Below are 18,764 nucleotides of genomic sequence, written 5' to 3'. Positions count from 1 at the left end.
CTAATAAAAATACACAGTGGACACCATTAAAAATCTAGGCATTTCCAATCTGCAAAAATCAAATATACTATAAATTTTGTACTATTTTCATTTTGGAATTTCAGACAAATACCCTGTCAAACTAAACAACACAAGTATCCATCTGTTAATGATGATCATATATTGTCTTAAAAAAACAAAACAAAGAACCCCACACAACTGCATTCCACAGAATGCAGATTAATTTAATCCCTGTTCACTAACAAGTAGCATTTTTTATTCATCCCTCAATACTTGAGCTGACTAGAAAATGAGTTTTTCCTTCTATACAGAGCTTTTATATAAAAACCTCAAACTTTTCTGTGAAAGGCAGACACGCTGAGGAGAAAAAAAATGGTGTAGCTGAAAACCCAACCAGTTTACATGGAAATGTTTCAACCACACATTCTCAATCCTATTCAATTAATTTCAGCAGAGTTTACAAGAGCGTTAATGAGAACTGAATTTATTCCTAAAGGTGGCATATAACACCAAATGTAAGGGATTAAGATGTTTTTAGATGAGAGTTTGAGACTCACTTTAGTAATTATTTCAATATAACAATTAGCTTAGACAAGCCAATCTCATAAATAAATTCATGATTTCTAGAAATTAACTGTTTTCATGCCATAACTATGAAAGCATCGTTTGAATAGGCAGGGTCAAATGATATCTTCTAATGATTAAGATATTACAACTTTTTATACCTTTTTCTAGTGCTAGTGACCTACTAGCACTAATATGCAAACCAAATCCTGTGATGACCCATATTAGGCTCATTTTGAATTCAGTATAAACCTTTGCAAGCTGCCTGTGATGCACAGAATGTGGGCCTCTGCTGATTCTGATCAAATTGCCGTGAATGTGTCACAAACAAACTTCACAAGATGAGTGAAAAACCAAGGCTATATTCTAGGCATGAGGCAAACATAAGAGAAAATGGAAAAGAAATGAAGGTTACAGAAAACTACTTATTTGGAGGAGAAATAAATATACAGGCTAAGACAGCCACAGTCATTGAAAACTGACACACTATATTTTAGGAAACCTAATTGTGCTTTCCAATGTAGAGAGTATAGAGGTTGAGAGATGAGGAAAGTTTGCTTGAATTAGTGAGTCTAGAGCAAATAGAAAACAAAGGTCTTTTGATTGAATTATCAGAAAGTGAAAATCCACCACTAGAGTCATTGCGTTATAGCATCTTGTGTACTTTCAAGGCCAATTTTTCAACAGCCCTTAATGGTGCCCATCTAATTTGAGAGGTAACCCATTTAGCATGCTTATGACAGCGTCCACTTACCACTGGTGGTGTCTCCTCCTGGCCATCCTGGTGATTAGCTCTTCCAGACATTGTACTCTCCTCTGATGGTGTCCTGTCTATGGCCCCTTTTGCTCTAGGAACTGCAGCCTCTGCTTTGTGACTCGGTTCTCCACCTAAGTTACTATCATGGTTTCCCTTCTGGTGGTGGGAGGGGAGTGGGAGTATCTTATCCCAAACAGGCTCATGCAGTCTTCCTATACACTGTCCCACCAATGCCACTTCCCAAGTGGCTGGCTGGGGCACCCAGGCCTGCCCTTCACTTCAGGTTCCAGCTCAGGGGCTCTCTAGTTAGCAGTCAAGGTCTGTTTCACACTACACCTTTCCCCTGATCCCTTTCCTAACCTTTGGGCTCTCCCTCTCTTCTCTGTGTCTGCCAGTTTCACCACTCTCTTCTCTCAGGCAGAAACGGCAGCCTATGTCTCTGCAGTCACAAAGCACTCTTCCCAGAGAGTGACAACAGCTTTTCCCAGCAGCCCCTTCTGTTGCCAGCTTCCTGGCTTATATAGGCCCTGCCTGTTCCTGCACAGGTGTGCTGCTTCTAAATTAAGGCTTCTCTCACAGTCTTAATTCCCCCCAGCTTGCTGCCTAGTAGGGTAATTGGCCCCTCTGGCCAGCATTAACCCTATCAGGGAAAATGTGGGGAGGATACCCCATCACAATGCTAAGAAGTAAAACTATAGATGTGCACACAAAATGGTACGTTCACACAAACATGCCAAGTAGCACAGCTGTATAGTATATTGAAAGGCAAGGTTTAAGTGACCCAAGAAAAAGAAAACACACACACACACACACACACCTTCAGTACATATGTTGATGCTCTATAACTTTTACTTGCTACCTAGTCATTACTAGATCAATTTCAAGTTTCTGCTACTGATTTACACAGCCCACATTGAATAGGACCCTACTAGCTGAGACTCTTCAGAGTACCTGAGATCATCTGATATACAACATTTAAACAGACCAGCTATAGATTTGAAGAAACAGAAAGAAACACCTTCTCAAAAGCAGATCTAAGATTCTGGAACTTGCTAAAGGACTTCAGGAAGACACTTATCTTCACCATTCTCAGGATACATTATAAGTCACATCTTCACCACAGTATCAAGGAAGCAAAGTAAAGAAATCTGACAATATGCTTAAGCACATGATTAGGTCAAGAGTAAGTTAAAGAACTGATTGTCCTTCCAAAAATGTCTTACTCCATTTTTTGTAACCAATGTTCAGTGCTAGAATACTACAGACACAAGCCCTTTAAAATGCTTTTAATATAGGCACAGAGAAAGAGAGAGAGAGAGAGAATATGGATGGAATCATAAATGTTGTGGATGCAATTAGAGATGTCCTTGGAGTCTGATGTATTAGAAAATTTAGGTTCCCTCTTAATGAAAATTCTCTTAATAAAATGTGCTAATCAAAGCTGCATTAATGTTATTGCAGGGACCTAGGCATATTTTTTTCAGAACTGTTATTTCTATGCCATTCAATTAAATTCTGATTTAATTTAGAGCAGCATGGATTTGCTAAAAATTGTGGATTGATTGACTGGTAGATTCTTAAAGATCACATCATGTTGTAAACTGCATTGCTTTGTCTGGGGAGAAAAAAAATATAGTTATTTCTCCTGTGTGCCTAGAATACTGAAATCAGTAAAACCACACAAATGGCCAAGACTTGTAACTTGTTCCTACAGCTTTTTTGCACCATTGTGTGCTCTTGAAGCAAAAACAAGTAGACAATGGCCCTAGTTCTGATTATATAATAATTCCATCTGCAACCATGGGGTTATGCTGTGTCTGCATAGTACACTATATTTTCTAGGAATGTCATGTGATTAAAAAAAATGAATTGCGATTATGTAATAGAATACCACCATTTTGGGGGGATTTTTTTTACATTTTCAAATATATTGATTTCACTTGCAACACAATACAGAATGTACAGTGCTTACTGTACATTTATTTTTATTACAAATATTTGCACTGTAAAAAACCAAAATATCTTTCAATTTCCCCATTACAAGTACTGTAGTGCAATCTCTTTGTCATGAAAGTTGAAGTTACAAATGTAGAATTATGTACAAAAAACCTGTATTCAAAAACAAAACAAATGTAAAAAAAACCGACAAGTCCACTCAGTCCTACTTCTTGTTCAGCCAACAGTTCAAACAAACGAGTTTGTTTACATTTGCAGGAGATAATGCTGACCATTTCTTGTTTACAATGTCACCTGAAAGTGAGAACAGGCGTTTGCATGGCACTGTCGTAGCCAACGTCGCAAGGTATTTATGTGCCAGATGCACTAATGATTCATATTTCCCTTCATGCTTCAACCACAATTCCAGAGGACATGCGTCCATGCTGATGACAGGTTCTGCTTGATAATTATTCAAAACAGTGTGGACCAATGCATGTTCATTTTCATCATCTGAGTCAGATACCACCAGCAGAAGGTTTATTTTCTTTTTTGGTAGTTTGAGTTCTGTAGTTTCTGCATTGGAGTGGTTTCTGCTCTTTTAAGACTTCTGAAAGCATGCTTCACACCTCGTTCCTCTCAGATTTTGGAAGGCACTTCAGATTCTTAAACTTTAGGTCAAGTGCTGTAGCTATTTTTAGAAATCTCACATTGGTACCTTCTTTGCGTTGTGCAATCTACAGTGAAAAAGTGTTCTTAAAATGAACAACATGCTGGGTCATCATCCGAGACTGCTGTAACATGAAATATATGGCAGAATGTGGGTAAAAGAGCAGGAAGCGTACAATTGTCCCCCAAGGAGTTCAGTCACAAATTTAATTAATGGATTCTTTTTTTAATGAGTGTCATCAGCACGGAAGCGGGTCCCCTGGAATGGTGACCGAAGCATGAAGGGGCATACAATGTTTAGCATGTCTGGCATGTAAATACCTTGCAATGCTGGCTACAAAAGTGGCATGCAAATGCCTGTTCTCACTCTCAGGTGACATTGTAAATAAGAAGAAAGCAGCATTATCTCCTGTAAATGTAAACAAACTTGTTTGTTTTAGTGGTTGGCTGAACAAGAGGTAGGACTCAATGGACTTGTAGGCTCTAAAATTTTACATTGCTTTGTTTTTGAGTGTAGTTATGTAACAAACAAAAATCTACATTTGTAAGTTGCACTTTCACGATAAAGAGATTGCACTAAAGTACTTGTATAACATGAATTGAAAAATACTATTTCTTTTGTTTATCATTTTAACAGTGCAAATATTTGTAATAAAAATAATATAAAGTGAGCACTGTGCACTTTGTATTCTGTGTTGTAATGGAAGTCAATATAGTTGAAAATGTAGAAAAATATCCAAAAATATTTAATAAAGTTCAATCGTGATTAATCGTGAGTTAACTGTGATTAATCAACAGCCCTAATATTTTCGCATAACTACATTCTATTGCAGCAAAACTAATGTTCCTTCCAATACTGTAGAACTGAGAGAACAGATTTAATTCAAAATAAAAATAAAAAAAGAACAAAAAGTAAAGCAGAGTAGATAAGAACTTAAGCAATTGTGTTCTGTGTTAGTTTTGGGAAACAGCTCTGACCCCTAATGGTTAAATCAAATGGAGGCTGTGGAAACGCTCATTAAACTTCTTGAACGAACTGGAAGTATAATTTTCAAAAATATAAATGCAAATAAATTAATATAGTATGAAAAATGTAATAATGTTTGTAAAGCAATACTGTACTGTATGAGTATAAATCAATACTACATGAGAAAATAAATTCTCTAAGCTGCTTCTAATAGATATTTATTATTACATGGTATTTGCCATTCTAAATACCATATAAAAATGTATGCTGTAACAAATGTTTGTCACAACACAGAATAAAGCTCTTCCAGTCTGGTTAAATAATTCTGAATCAGCTGTTTATATTGAAGGGTAAAGATTTTTGTACAGATCATTTGCAGAATGGGAAATGCATATGAAAAATCAACTTTTTTCTCATTTAATGTTATTGTCTATGCTGGTAGACTGTAACTATTACCGTACATAATATGCTGCATGTTTGTGTGCCACTTAGATTCTCCCAATGAATTATGATTTGACAGGTGTCTCTGTTAAACACAGACAGGGACATATGCATTGTCATAACTATAAAGGGAAGGGTAACAGCTGTCCTGTGTACAGTACTATAAAATCCCTCCTGGCCAGAGACTCCAAAATCCTTTTCCCTGTAAAGGGTTAAGAAGCTCAGGTAACCTGGCTGGCATCTGACCTAAAGGACCAATAAGGGGACAAGATACTTTCAAATCTTCGGGGGGGAAGGCTGTTGTTTGTGTTCTTTGTTTGGGAGTGTGTTCGTTCTTGGGACTGAGAGGGACCAGACATCAATCCAGGTTCTCCACATCTTTCTAAACAAGTCTCTCCTATTTCAAACTTGTAAGTAAATAGCCAGGCAAGGTGTGTTAGTTTTCCTTTGTTTTCTCAACTTGTAAATGTACCTTTTACTAGAGTGTTTATCTTTGTTTGCTGTACTTTGAACCTAAGACTAGAGGGGAGTCCTCTGAGCTCTTTAAGTTTGATTACCCTGTAAGGTTAATTTCCATACTGATTCTACAGAGATGATTTTTACCTTTTTCTTTAATTAAAAGCCTTCTTTTTAAGAACCTGATTGATTTTTCCTTGTTTTTAGATCCAAGGGGGTTGGATCTGTATTCACCAGGAGTTGGTGAAAGGAAGGAGGGGGAAGGGTTAATTTCTCCTTGTTTTAGATCCAAGGGGATTGGATCTGTGTTCACCAGGAGTTGGTGGGAGGAAGGAGGGGGGATGGTTAATTTCTCCTTGTTTTAAGATCCAAGGGGATTGGATCTGTATTCACCAGGAGTTGGTGAAGGGAAGGAGGGGGAAGGGTTAATTTCTCCTGGTTTTAGATCCAAGGGGATTGGATCTGTGTTCACCAGGAGTTGGTGGGAGGAAGGAGGGGGGATGGTTAATTTCTCCTTGTTTTAAGATCCAAGGGGTTTGGACCTGTATTCACCAGGGAATTGGTGAAAGGTTTTTCTCAGTGCTTCCCAGGGTGGGAATCTAGAATTGGGAAATGGTGGCAGCAGAACCAGAGCTAAGCTGGTAGTTAAGCTTAGAAGTTTTCATGCAGGCCCCTACATTTGTACCCTAAAGTTCAAAGTGGGGATCCAGCCTTGACATGCATCCTGAAAATGAATGCGTGGCTGCACTGATGGTATCAATGGGAAGAGCTTTGGCTTCATTGACCATGGGAAGCTGTTCTGGGAAGGAGGACCACTGGGAAGATATGGGGTCCACCTGATCAAGAAGGGGAAGAACATCTTTGGACACGGACTTGCCAACCTAGTGGGGGAGGGGCTTTAAACTAGGCTCAAAGAGGGCAGGTGACAAAAGCCCATAAGTAGGTATATTAAAAAAAAAAAGTGACCATAATCGGGGGCTCATCATCTTGGGAAACTAACATCCATGTTGACAGGGTCTGCCATGAGATCATATAGAGTCTACAGCCAGATGGCCCAAAATAGTAGCTGTGAGGAATGTGGATCCATCTCTGTATTGTTGCCTCTGCAGACAAATATCATTTTGGATGTCATGATTTAAGTACGTCATTTTTATCATTTTAGTAAAAGATAAAGCCAATGGAGCACAATGGTGCTTATGCAATGTAATAAGCAAATCCCATAAATGGATGATGGAAAAATCAGGCTTATGCAAGAACACTTGACTAACGCACGAAACAACTCTAGTGGAGCATTTTTTATTTAAATACAACAGTTCTTGCCCTTAAAATGATTTCTTTGCTCAACACCAAAAATGCTTGCATGTGTAGCAAGTTTATAAGAAATTAAATCAAGTATGTATATTTTATAAAGAGGATGTAAGTGTATACATTGCTTGTAACACTTACGCCATTCTATTTGTTTTTATTTCTTGTATTTAGATCCAATGTGCTTGTCTCTTGCATGCAGTCATCAGTAGAGCATCCCCTCAATGTATGTTCTATTTGATAAGATAGATGCTAAGGTATTTCTTTCGCCGTATTACTAGATAGGGCCCCAAACTACAATATTTCTACATGCAGTATCATGTATAATATATTGCACTGTCCCTCTTTATTTTGAGAGATATAATATTGCAAAGCAAATTCACAAGTAAGAGATAATAAACCTTTAGCCCATGTCTTGCCAAATCTACAGACGGATGGAAAATTGACTCATCTGAGGATATGAAATTACTTCTTTCACCCTCATTTGGTCATTACCTTATGACTTCCTGTTTCCTGAAAGATGTCACAGTTTAGTTTAGCAATCTCTTTCAAATAAAATAGCACCATCTGTTAATGTTACAAATATGAATGCTTCTTGTGCTGTGCACATATATTGAATTACTACTGAAATATTTTGGTCATTTGACATAGGCAGTTTTGCAGGTAGAGTTGTTGATCGGATCATACAACAATTCACTGTTGATTTTTACAATCCATTTAGGCTATCCCACTATTTTTAATGTGGTCTATCGCTCTCATAATCGTTTGATACACACTGTCTTATGCACAGGGACTTAGTACTCATTCAAATAACATTCAGATAAATGTATAAGTTGATAGTAATATAAAGTACTTAACTTTTTTGAAGTTCATTTGTGTACTGTGAATATCTGAGTGGAGAATGAAATTCCATAGACTTTGTTTGACTCAGCTTTTGAGGTTGGGAGAAATGCCTGAGGCTTTGTTTTTCAATTTTGCCTAAGAGCTGACTGAGGAGATATCTGACCATTAGCAAATAGCTTCAAAAATTCATGGAAAACAGGAGAAATTCCAGAAGACTTGAAAAGGGCAAATATAGTGCCAAATCTATAAAAAGGGGGATACGGACAACCCAGGGAATTAAAGACCAGTCAGCTTAATTTCTGTACCAAGAAAGATAATGGAGCAAATAATTAAGCAATCAATTTGCAAACATCTAAAAGATAATAAGGTGACAAGTAACAGTCAGCATGGATTTGTCAAGAACAAATCTTGTCAAACCTACCTGATAGCTTTCTTTGACAAGGTAACAAAGCTTATGGATGGGGGGGGAGAGGGGGGGAGAAGCGGTAGCTGTGGTATATCTTGACTTTAGTAAATCTTTTTAAATGGTCTCACATGACCTTCTCATAAACAAACTAGGAAAATGCAGTCTAGATGGAGCTACTATAAGGTGGGTGCATAACTGGTTGGAAAACCATTCCCAGAGAGTAGTAATCAGTGGTTCACAGTCATGCTGGAAGGGCATAATGAGTGGGGTCCCACAGGGATCGGTTCTGGGTCCGGTTCTGTTCAATATCTTCATCAGTGATTTAGATAATGGCATAGAGAGAGCACACTTATAAAGTTTGCAGGCAATACCAAGCTGGGAGGGATTGCAAGTTCTTTGGAGGATAGGATTATAATTCAAAATGATCTGGACAAACTGAAGAAATGGTCTGAAGTAAATAGACTGAAATTCAGTAAGGACAAATGCAAAGTACTCCACTTAGGAATCAGTTGCTCACATACAAAATGGGAAAGGACTGTCTAGGAAGGAGTACTGCGGGAAGGGATCTGGGTGTCACAGTGGACCAGAAGCTAAATATGAGTCAGTGTTACACTGTTGCAAAAAAAAGCAAACATCATTCTGGGATATATTAGCAGGAGTGTTGTAAGCAAGACACAAGAAGTAATTCTTCTGCTCTATTCCACACTGATTAGGTCTCAACTGGAGTATTGTGTCCGGTTCTGGGCACCACTTTTCAGGAAAGATGTGGACAAACTGGAGAAAGTCTAGAGAAGAGCAACAAAAATGATTAAAGGTCTAGAAAACATGACCTATGAAGGAAGATTGAAAAAATTGGGTTTGTTTAATCTGGGGACATGATAACAGTTTTCAAGTACATAAAAGGTTATTACAAGAAGGAAGGAGTAAAACTGTTCTCCTTGACCACTGAAGTAGGACAAGAAGCAATGGGCTTAAATTGCAGCAAGGGAGGTTTAGACTGGACATTAGGAAAATCTTTCTACCTCTCAGGGTGGTGAAGCACTAGAATAAATTGCCTCGGGAGGTTGTGGAATCTCCATCACTGGAGATTTTTAAGGGCAGGTTAGACAAACATCTGCCAGGGATGGTCTAGATAATATTTAGTTCTGCCATGAGTGTCGGGGACTGGACTAGATGACCTCTCGAGGTCCTATGATATTCCCTTGAATATCTGCTGTGGAAGAGGGCAGTATATTTGCCTATATTTCTTCATAGGCCTAACTACACTGGAAGTGATGTAAAGGAGGGATCTCATCTGAGAGTAATAGGAAGGTTATGTATGTATAATGAGGTGGACACTTTTGTTACTGCTGCTGCAGTTTGTCAGTGAGTACTGAGATGTGGCCCTGGTTTATATAACCATGATTCTCAATCGGCACATCATTTTGTGTGATGCTACTTATACCAAATGCACCTTCCAAGTGAGAACAATTAAGGGAGAAGAGCATGAGAAGGGTGCTTTTGCTCCACAATGCTACCTAGATGACACTTTCCCAGTAAATGCCTGAGGGCTTCCCCTCCCCCCCCCCGATCTGTCACACTCCTTGAATAACTGGCCTATCCTCTAGATTCATAGCTGGAAAATCAGGTGCATACTTGAATTGTTACTGGGCCTCTCTGATACTGTTCTGGGTGATGGTTGCCCAATTACCTTTTCCAACCGCTAAAAATGCTAATGAATTTATTTGGTTTTTTTTATTTGTTTTCCCCTCCTGCTCTTCTTTAGTAACATCACACTTGCCTTCCCCTTTCCAAATCCCAACCCACAAAGAACAGTCACACTAATGAAAGGAGCACTTCCATTGTGACTAAGCATGATGGATGTTATTCTTCTAGAATTCACTACACTTTTGCTTTCTATGAATATCCTTCAAGTCTGTAACTGAATGGTTAGAGAGGTTGAAGTGTTCTCCCACTGGTTTTTGAATGTTATGATTCCTGATGTCAGATTTGTGTCCATTTATTCTTTTGGGTAAAGACTGTCCGGTTTGGCCAATGTATATTGCAGAGGGGCATTGCTGGCACATGATGGTATATATCACGTTGGTACATGTGCAGGTGAATGAGCCCCTGATGGTGTGGCTGATGTGATTAGGTCCTATGATGGTGTCACTTGAATAGATATGTGGTCAGAGTTGTCATCGGGCTTTGTTGCAAGGATAGGTTCCTGGGTTAGTGTTTATGTTGTATGGTGTGCGGTTGCTGGTGAGTATTTGCTTCAGGTTGGGGGCTGTCTGTAAGTGAGGACCGGTCTGTCTCCCAAGATCTGAGAGAGTGAGGGATCATCTTTCGCTTACAGACAGTCCCCCAACTGCTGAATTTGAATTAATATGCAAATTAGATACAATTAACTTAGGTCTAAACAGAGACTGGGAATGGTTGGGTCATTACACTAACTGAATCTATTTTCCCCATGTTAAATATCCCCACACCTTCCATAGGTCATCTCGATTATCACTTCAAGGTTTTTTCTCCTGCGGATGACAGCTCATCTCAATTGATTGGCCTCTTACAGTTGGTATGGCTACTCCCACCTTTTCGTGTTCTCTGTATGTATAAATATCTTCTGTGTGTTCCATTCTATGCATCCGATGAAGTGGGCTGTAGCCCATGAAAGCTTATGCTCAAATAGATTTGTTAGTCTCTAAGGTGCCACAAGTACTCCTGTTCTTTTTTAGAGAATGAATAGTTATCTTTTAATATCCCAATGTATTTTGACTTGGTGGATTGGGTATAAAATATTTGTAGTGGAGTTTAAGAAAAAAAAATCTTTGCCAAGTAGACAATAAGTTAGGGATAGGCAATTAGCAATAGAGAAATTAAATCAGCATGTTGGCCATTTTGCTTATCAGTTTAATGTTGCAGTCCTATAGCCATTGTTGTTGATCCAGTGGTATCTTTTTATGGGACCAGTGTTTTACTGTACGGTGTAAATATTTAAACGACGTAAATGTTTAATTAAAATGTTAAGTTTTAATAAGTTTTGGAAACACATGGTATATATTGATGATTTGCTTGATAGAATTAGACTTCTCTGCTGCTGACAAAGATCATTGGAAGAGTAATATTATGTGCTTTGCTATTATCCAGCTTGGCATGGCTAATTTCTTCTCATCTCTCTTTCTTTTGAGATTTTCTCATTGCGCTTTGATCAAAAATTGTCAATGCATTTTAAATGTCTCCTGAGTGACAGTACAGTGCCTCTGTGCCAGAGATATTCCTGATCTTTAAGAGTATATTTATGTTTAAATCTAATCTGGTACTTGGAAATAATTCCATGATTAGCTACTCTGACTATTTGTTCAAGAGCTAAAGTGGTATCTTGCGGCCAGATTCTTAGCTAGCATAAATTGGCATAGATCTACTGATTTAACTAGCAGAGGCTCTGCCCCCTAGTTTACTATTAACTTGCCTTTTTTCCTATTATATAATATTTTATATACAAATTATTTATATACATTATAAAAATATTGTATTGTATACCTGTCATAAGTAACGGGACTGGCTGCACTGCTGTGCTCTTTCTGGTCTCTCCGAGTGCATCTCTCACGTATTAGGCCTCTTGCCCTTAAATCTCTCAACATGGAATTTCCTGATTCTTCTGCTCTTACACTGGGACATGGCTCCACCACACTGCCTATCCCAAACGCTGTTAACTTGCACATCCCACTGGGCTTCAGACATTTGGGAACCTCAGGTGATCTTGGCCAACAGCCTTCTTAAAACAAAGTGTTTTTATTTAACAGATAGGATAAAGCATGAGAGAAAACAAGATTTTAAAACAACCCCCACAACCCTGAATAGTTAGTCTCATCTAATCTTACACTTCACTGCAAGTTTAGTTAGACAGGCTTTCCCTCTTAAGTTTTAGGAAAAGATCATAACCAGCATATATTCCCCTAGCCAACCCAGATACTTCACTGAGGATATGTCTTCACTGCAGAGTTCTCAGGTGACCACCACCAGGGTCGGAGCACCGAGGTTAGCCTAACCCAAGAGTGAGAAGCCACACTGCAAAGCCCTACCCAAGTTACTGCATCCTTCCTGGTGCTGCATTCATCTGTGTGTGTTGCTTGAACTTCTGGGGGCATATCTCATGGTTATTTGTACAGCAGTAAGATAATTCACTGGGAAATAATCATGGAGCAGCTTATGGGAGAAGTTGTCTGTCTTTCTGGGTGTATGGGCAGGGCAGGGTGGGGGAGGAGATCATCAGAAGACATTGGAGGACTATCAGCATTCAAGTAATCTAGTCTGCCCCCTCATTGCCAAGTGGATGGGTTACCAGCCTGACTGAAATCAGCTCCTGGCTACTACTTGGCTTGAAACCACCACCACATCCAGTGAGAGGTTTCTGGTTTGTGGATGGGAGGGGAGCTAGGGGCAACACCCAAGAAAGACCCGAGGTTAACACTGCAATGAAGACAAACCTTGAAAGGCTCTCACTGTATCCCACCCTATTCTGACTGTTTTGGTACTCCCCAAAAACAGGGGTACAACCATTTAGGCTACTCATTTTGGCATTGTCTCTCAAGGATCATTAAGCATAAGTTGTTCAATGACTATTATCCAGCCCTCTGACTACTACCCCATGCTACTCATCCATGTGGGCACAAATGATACTGCGCGGTGTGACACTGAGCGGATCAAGAGTGACTACAGGGCTCTGGGAGTACGGGTGAAGGAGTTTGGAGCGCAGGTGGTATTCTCTTCAATTCTTCTTGTCAAAGGTAGGGGCCCGGGCAGAGACAGATGCATCATGGAGGTGAATGCCTGGCTGCGAAGATGGTGTCGCCAGGAGGGCTTTGGCTTCCTAGACCACGGGATGCTATTCGAGGAAGGACTGCTAGGCAGAGATGGCATTCACCTTTCGAGGAGAGGAAAGACCCTATTTGGACACAGACTGGCTAACCTAGTGAGAAGGGCTTTAAACTAGGTTCGACGGGGACAGGTGAGCAAAGCCCACAGGTAAGTGGGGAACATGGAGACCAGGGAGATGGGTCGGAAACGAGAGGGAGTGTGGGCTATATTGTCAGAGAGAAAGGAGGGTCAGGACAAAACTGTGAGGAAAGATCAAACCAGTATCTTAGATGCCTATATACAAATGCGAGAAGTATGGGGAACAAGCAGGAAGAACTGGAAGTGCTAATAAATAAATACAACTATGACATTGTTGGCATCACTGAAACTTGGTGGGATAATACACATGATTGGAATGTTGGTTTGGATGGGTACAGCTTGCTCAGGAAGGATAGACAGGGGAAAAAGGGAGGAGGTGTTGCCTTATATATTAAAAATGTACACACTTGGACTGAGGTAGAGATGGACATAGGAGACGGAAGTGTTCAGAGTCTCTGGGTTAGGCTAAAAGGGGTAAAAAACAAGGGAGATGTCATGCTAGGAGTCTACTACAGGCCACCTAACCAGGTGGAAGAGGTGGATGAGGCTTTTTTTAAGCAACTAACAAAATCATCCAAAGCCCAAGATTTGGTGGTGATGGGGGACTTAAACTATCCGGATATATGTTGGGAAAATAACACAGCGGGGCACAGACTATCCAACAAATTCTTGGACTGCATTGGAGACAACTTTTTATTTCAGAATGTTGAAAAAGCTACTAGGGGGGAAGCTGTTCTAGACTTGATTTTAACTAATAGGGAGGAACTCATTGAGAATTTGAAAGTAGAAGGCAGCCTGGGTGAAAGTGATCATGAAATCATAGAGTTTGCAATTCTAAGGAAGGGTAGAAGGGAGAACAGCAAAATAGAGACAATGGATTTCAGGAAGGCAGATTTTGGTAAGCTCAGAGAGCTGATAGGTAAGGTCCCATGGGAATCAAGACTGAGGGGAAAAACAACTGAGGAGAGTTGGCAGTTTTTCAAAGGGACACTATTAAGGGCCCAAAAGCAAGCTATTCCGCTGGTTAGGAAAGATAGAAAATGTGGCAAAAGACCACCTTGGCTTAACCACGAGATCTTGCTTGATCTAAAAAATAAAAAAGGAGTCATATAAAAAATGGAAACTAGGACAGATTACAAAGGATGAATATAGGCAAACAACACAGGAATGCAGGGGCAAGATTAGAAAGGCAAAGGCACAAAATGAGCTCAAACTAGCTACGGGAATAAAGGGAAACAAGACGACTTTTTATCAATACATTAGAAGCAAGAGGAAGACCAAAGACAGGGTAGGCCCAATGCTTAGTGAAGAGGGAGAAACAGTAACAGGAAACTTGGAAATGGCAGAGATGCTTAATGACTACTTTGTTTCGGTCTTCACCAAGAAGTCTGAAGGAATGCCTAACATAGTGAATGCTAATGGGAAGGGGGTAGGTTTAGCAGATAAAATAAAAAAAGAACAAGTTAAAAATCACTTAGAAAAGTTAGATGCCTGCAAGTCACCAGGGCCTGATGAAATGCATCCTAGAATACTCAAGGAGCTAATAGAGGAGGTATCTGAGCCTCTAGCTATTATCTTGGGAAAATCATGGGAGACGGGAGAGATTCCAGAAGACTGGAAAAGGGCAAATATAGTGCCCATCTATAAAAAGGGAAATAAAAACAACCCAGGAAACTACAGACCAGTTAGTTTAACTTCTGTGCCAGGGAAGATAATGGAGCAAGTAATTAAGGAAATCATCTGCAAACACTTGGAAGGTGGTAAGGTGATAGGGAACAGCCAGCATGGATTTGTGAAGAACAAATCATGTCAAACCAATCTGATAGCTTTCTTTGATAGGATAACGAGCCTTGTGGATAAGGGTGAAGCTGTGGATGTGGTATACCTAGACTTTAGTAAGGCATTTGATACAGTCTCGCATGACATTCTTATCGATAAACTAGGCAAATACAATTTAGATGGGGCTACTATAAGGTGGGTGCATAACTGGCTGGATAACCGTACTCAGAGAGTTGTTATTAATGGTTCCCAATCCTGCTGGAAAGGCATAATGAGTGGGGTACCGCAGGGGTCTGTTTTGGGACCGGCGCTGTTCAATATCTTCATCAACGACTTAGATATTGGCATAGAAAGTACGCTTATTAAGTTTGCGGATGATACCAAACTGGGAGGGATTGCAACTGCTTTGGAGGACAGGGTCATAAGTCAAAATGATCTGGACAAATTGGAGAAATGGGCTGAGGTAAACAGGATGAAGTTTAACAAAGACAAATGCAAAGTGCTCCACCTAGGAAGAAAAAAATCAGTTTCACACATACAGAATGGGAAGAGACTGTCTAGGAAGGAGTACGGCAGAAAGGGATCTAGGGGTTATAGTGGACCACAAGCTAAATATGAGTCAATAGTGTGATGCTGTTGCAAAAAAAGCAAACATGATTCTGGGATGTATTAACAGGTGTGTTGTGAGCAAGACACGAGAAATCATTCTTCCGCTCTACTCTGCTCTGGTTAGGCCTCAGCTGGAGTATTGTGTCCAGTTCTGGGCACCGCATTTTAAAAAAGATGTGGAGAAATTGGAGCGGGTCCAGAGAAGAGCAACAAGAATGATTAAAGGTCTTGAAAACATGACCTCTGAAGGAAGGCTGAAAGAATTGGGTTTGTTTAGTTTGGAAAAGAGAAGACTGAGAGGGGACATGATAGCAGTTTTCAGGTATTTAAAAGGGTGTCATAAGGAGGAGGGAGAAAACTTGTTCACCTTAGCCTCTAAGGATAGAGCCAGAAGCAATGGGTTTAAACTGCAGCAAGGGAGGTCTAGGTTGGACATTAGGAAAAAGTTCCTAACTGTCAGGGTGGTTAAACACTGGAATAAATTGCCTAGGGAGGTTGTGGAAATCTCTGGAGATATTTAAGAGTAGGTTAGATAAATATCTATCAGGGATGGTCTAGACAGTATTTGGTCCTGCCATGCGGGCAGGGGACTGGACTCGATGACCTCTCGAGGTCCCTTCCAGTCCTAGAATCTATTAGAAAGGACCATTTTTCCCTTCTGCTACTCAGACAGACGCCAAAGGTGAAACATGCAATCCCACATTTGTCATAGTGTCAGGGCTAGATAGTGATGCATTTTGGCACTTTTGTACTTGTGCCATTTTTACCACAAGTGGACACTTCTTCTGCGGAATTAAAGTTACCCCATCTGCCAAGGAATAAGTTATGCTGGGTGAAAGTGTATGTGTTTGAAGGAACTCTCACAAAGGACAAAAATCTTGGGAGTAACTTTAAAGACAGCTTTCATTTACCCACAAATATCATTACTTGTAAATTATTTGAAATTCATTTTGAATGTCTTTTAGGTGCAACAGAGTTTGTTGTATTTATCCATGACTTGGCCTGTCAACATATTTCTGGATTGGGTGGGATTCATAGTCATTCCACTCATGTTCCAAGACCCAAGAATTTCTCTCATCTCCTGGCTCAACTATTTGGATGTCCGTGGTTTAGGTAACTCAACATTATTATATCTCGGTTCAAAATAAACAATTGAACTTTGTAAGGCATCTGTGCAGCTCATGGTAATATACTCCATTTGGTCAGGCGTAGTTTTGTAAATAACATGCATGGAAAACACTAGGTGGCAAACTACATAATTCATCATAGGTATTACACCCATATGGTTTGTGAAGGGGTAAATTAACTTGTGATTTAGACCCTGATCCTACAAGCGGTTCTGCACATGGGCTTTCCCTCTGTGCCTACTCACAGCACCATTGTTCCATGTGTGGAGAAGGATCCTTCTATGAGGAGCAATTTTCAGGAGTGGAAGCCTCAAATTTTAAGCTCTCTGTGGCAGGAACCATCTTATAATGTGTTAATACAGGATCCAACATATCTCGGTTGAGGCCCGAAGGTTCTACTATAATACAAATTAATAAACAACAACAAGTGTTTCCTTGTCTCTTTATTGTTTGTCTTGGTAAGATGTGCACTTGAGCAACATTAACTGTTAAAGCTAATGATGTTTTTGTTTGGAGGCGTCTATTATGCAGACAGAAAAGGCTTGTTAATCACTTTGTTCCTTCATTTTAAGCCCTACTTAAAAACACATAGCCATAAATAATCTGGAAGAGGCAATTTAAATATGTAATAAAATTCCAGTTGTTATACATATATCCCCAGGTACCCTTAGAACTTAATTTGCAGAACCATCTACATAAATTAGCTCCCAAAACTTCTCTAGTTCTTCCCAGTTAAATATTATAAATTAAGAAAGCACTTAGTATTAGGAAAGAGGACAGTGATCATGGAATTTCTTCCCCTTCATATTCTGTCTTTAGCACAAGGGAGAATGTCTGTGAGCAGAACTTTAATAGAAATACATATAAGAACTTAATATCATTAATCATGGAACATGTGAAAATCAGTATCTACAAGAACAACGCAGTCAACATGGAGTATGTCGGTTTTTTCACAATGGCATGAGAAATGTCTGGGCCATGTCTTGGACATATGCAAAAGATATGAAAGACTGAGTCTATCTCTACACTTAAACTGATATAAGCTGGCAAAGGTAACAGCTGCACTCTGTCTCGGTCTCTGCAGGTCATACCAAAACAGCTATGACCTCCCTAGATAACTTTATATATATATCCAGTGCAAAGAGAAAGAGGGAAAGGAAACCTAACAACAACTGAGTAACTATTATGTAGCTCTAATCTGTATAACTGTATACATCATGATAATGGCCCTCAGCTAGCTTCCACTGAAGTTAATGCAAAGACTCCTATTCACTTCTATGGCTCCATAAGATTCCAGAGTACTGTTCAGATGGACAGTAAACATGAGTGGTGCTTCTGAAGCTTCTCATACAACCTCACTTCCATTATTCCAGAGGAAAGTTTCTCACTAGAGATTCCAATTGTTTGGAACAACAAAACCATGCATAATTGTTCTTTTCATAATGAAGATCAGACTGAATAACACCTGTGGTATGAAATGGACAGGCTTCAGGTAATTGTTAGCCAAGAGAGTACTATTAGTACTATGCAAAGAAAAATAATTGTTAGAGTTATTAGGGGAAAAATGGATAGTGTTATATAATGAAAAGAAGAAAGATTGTGATCTATCTTTGACCTTCTTTGCTGCCGACCTCCTAAAAAAAAAAAAAAAAAAAAAAAAACCTTGAATAATAATAATAAAAAAGACTATTATTTCATTTCAAATTGTAAGAGTGCAATTTCTTATTTATTATATTCTTGGTTTACAAGAAGCTTTATCAGCTATGACTCCTGATAAACTCATTTCTCTGCCAAGCCCAAATATGGGAACACAATGGGCCACAACAGTCCAAAACTGGCAACACAAATAAATGATTGTTGCAGAAAATTTAAAATTCCTCATTTGTAAATAACTCCCCTCCTAACCTCAATTTTGAGATTCTTTATTACTGACAGAAAATAATTTTCATAATACGAGTGAAGGGATGC

The 18,764-nt window shown here is 39.4% G+C and overlaps 1 long non-coding RNA gene across 1 annotated transcript; it reads left to right on the top strand.

Moving 5' to 3' along the window:
• Positions 1-5,434: 5,434 nt before the first annotated feature.
• LOC135972727 (uncharacterized) lies at positions 5,435-17,330 on the top strand. Its single transcript, XR_010589211.1, has 3 exons — positions 5,435-5,743; positions 13,113-13,350; positions 16,635-17,330. It is a non-coding gene; the product is annotated as an uncharacterized LOC135972727 (long non-coding RNA).
• The last annotated feature ends 1,434 nt before the right edge of the window (positions 17,331-18,764 follow it).

The sequence above is a fragment of the Chrysemys picta genome, chromosome 7 (genome assembly GCF_011386835.1).
Source record: "Chrysemys picta bellii isolate R12L10 chromosome 7, ASM1138683v2, whole genome shotgun sequence".
NCBI lineage: Eukaryota > Metazoa > Chordata > Testudines > Emydidae > Chrysemys > Chrysemys picta.
Note: the sequence above shows the minus strand (reverse complement) of the source record. Positions and strands in the feature narration are given on the sequence as shown.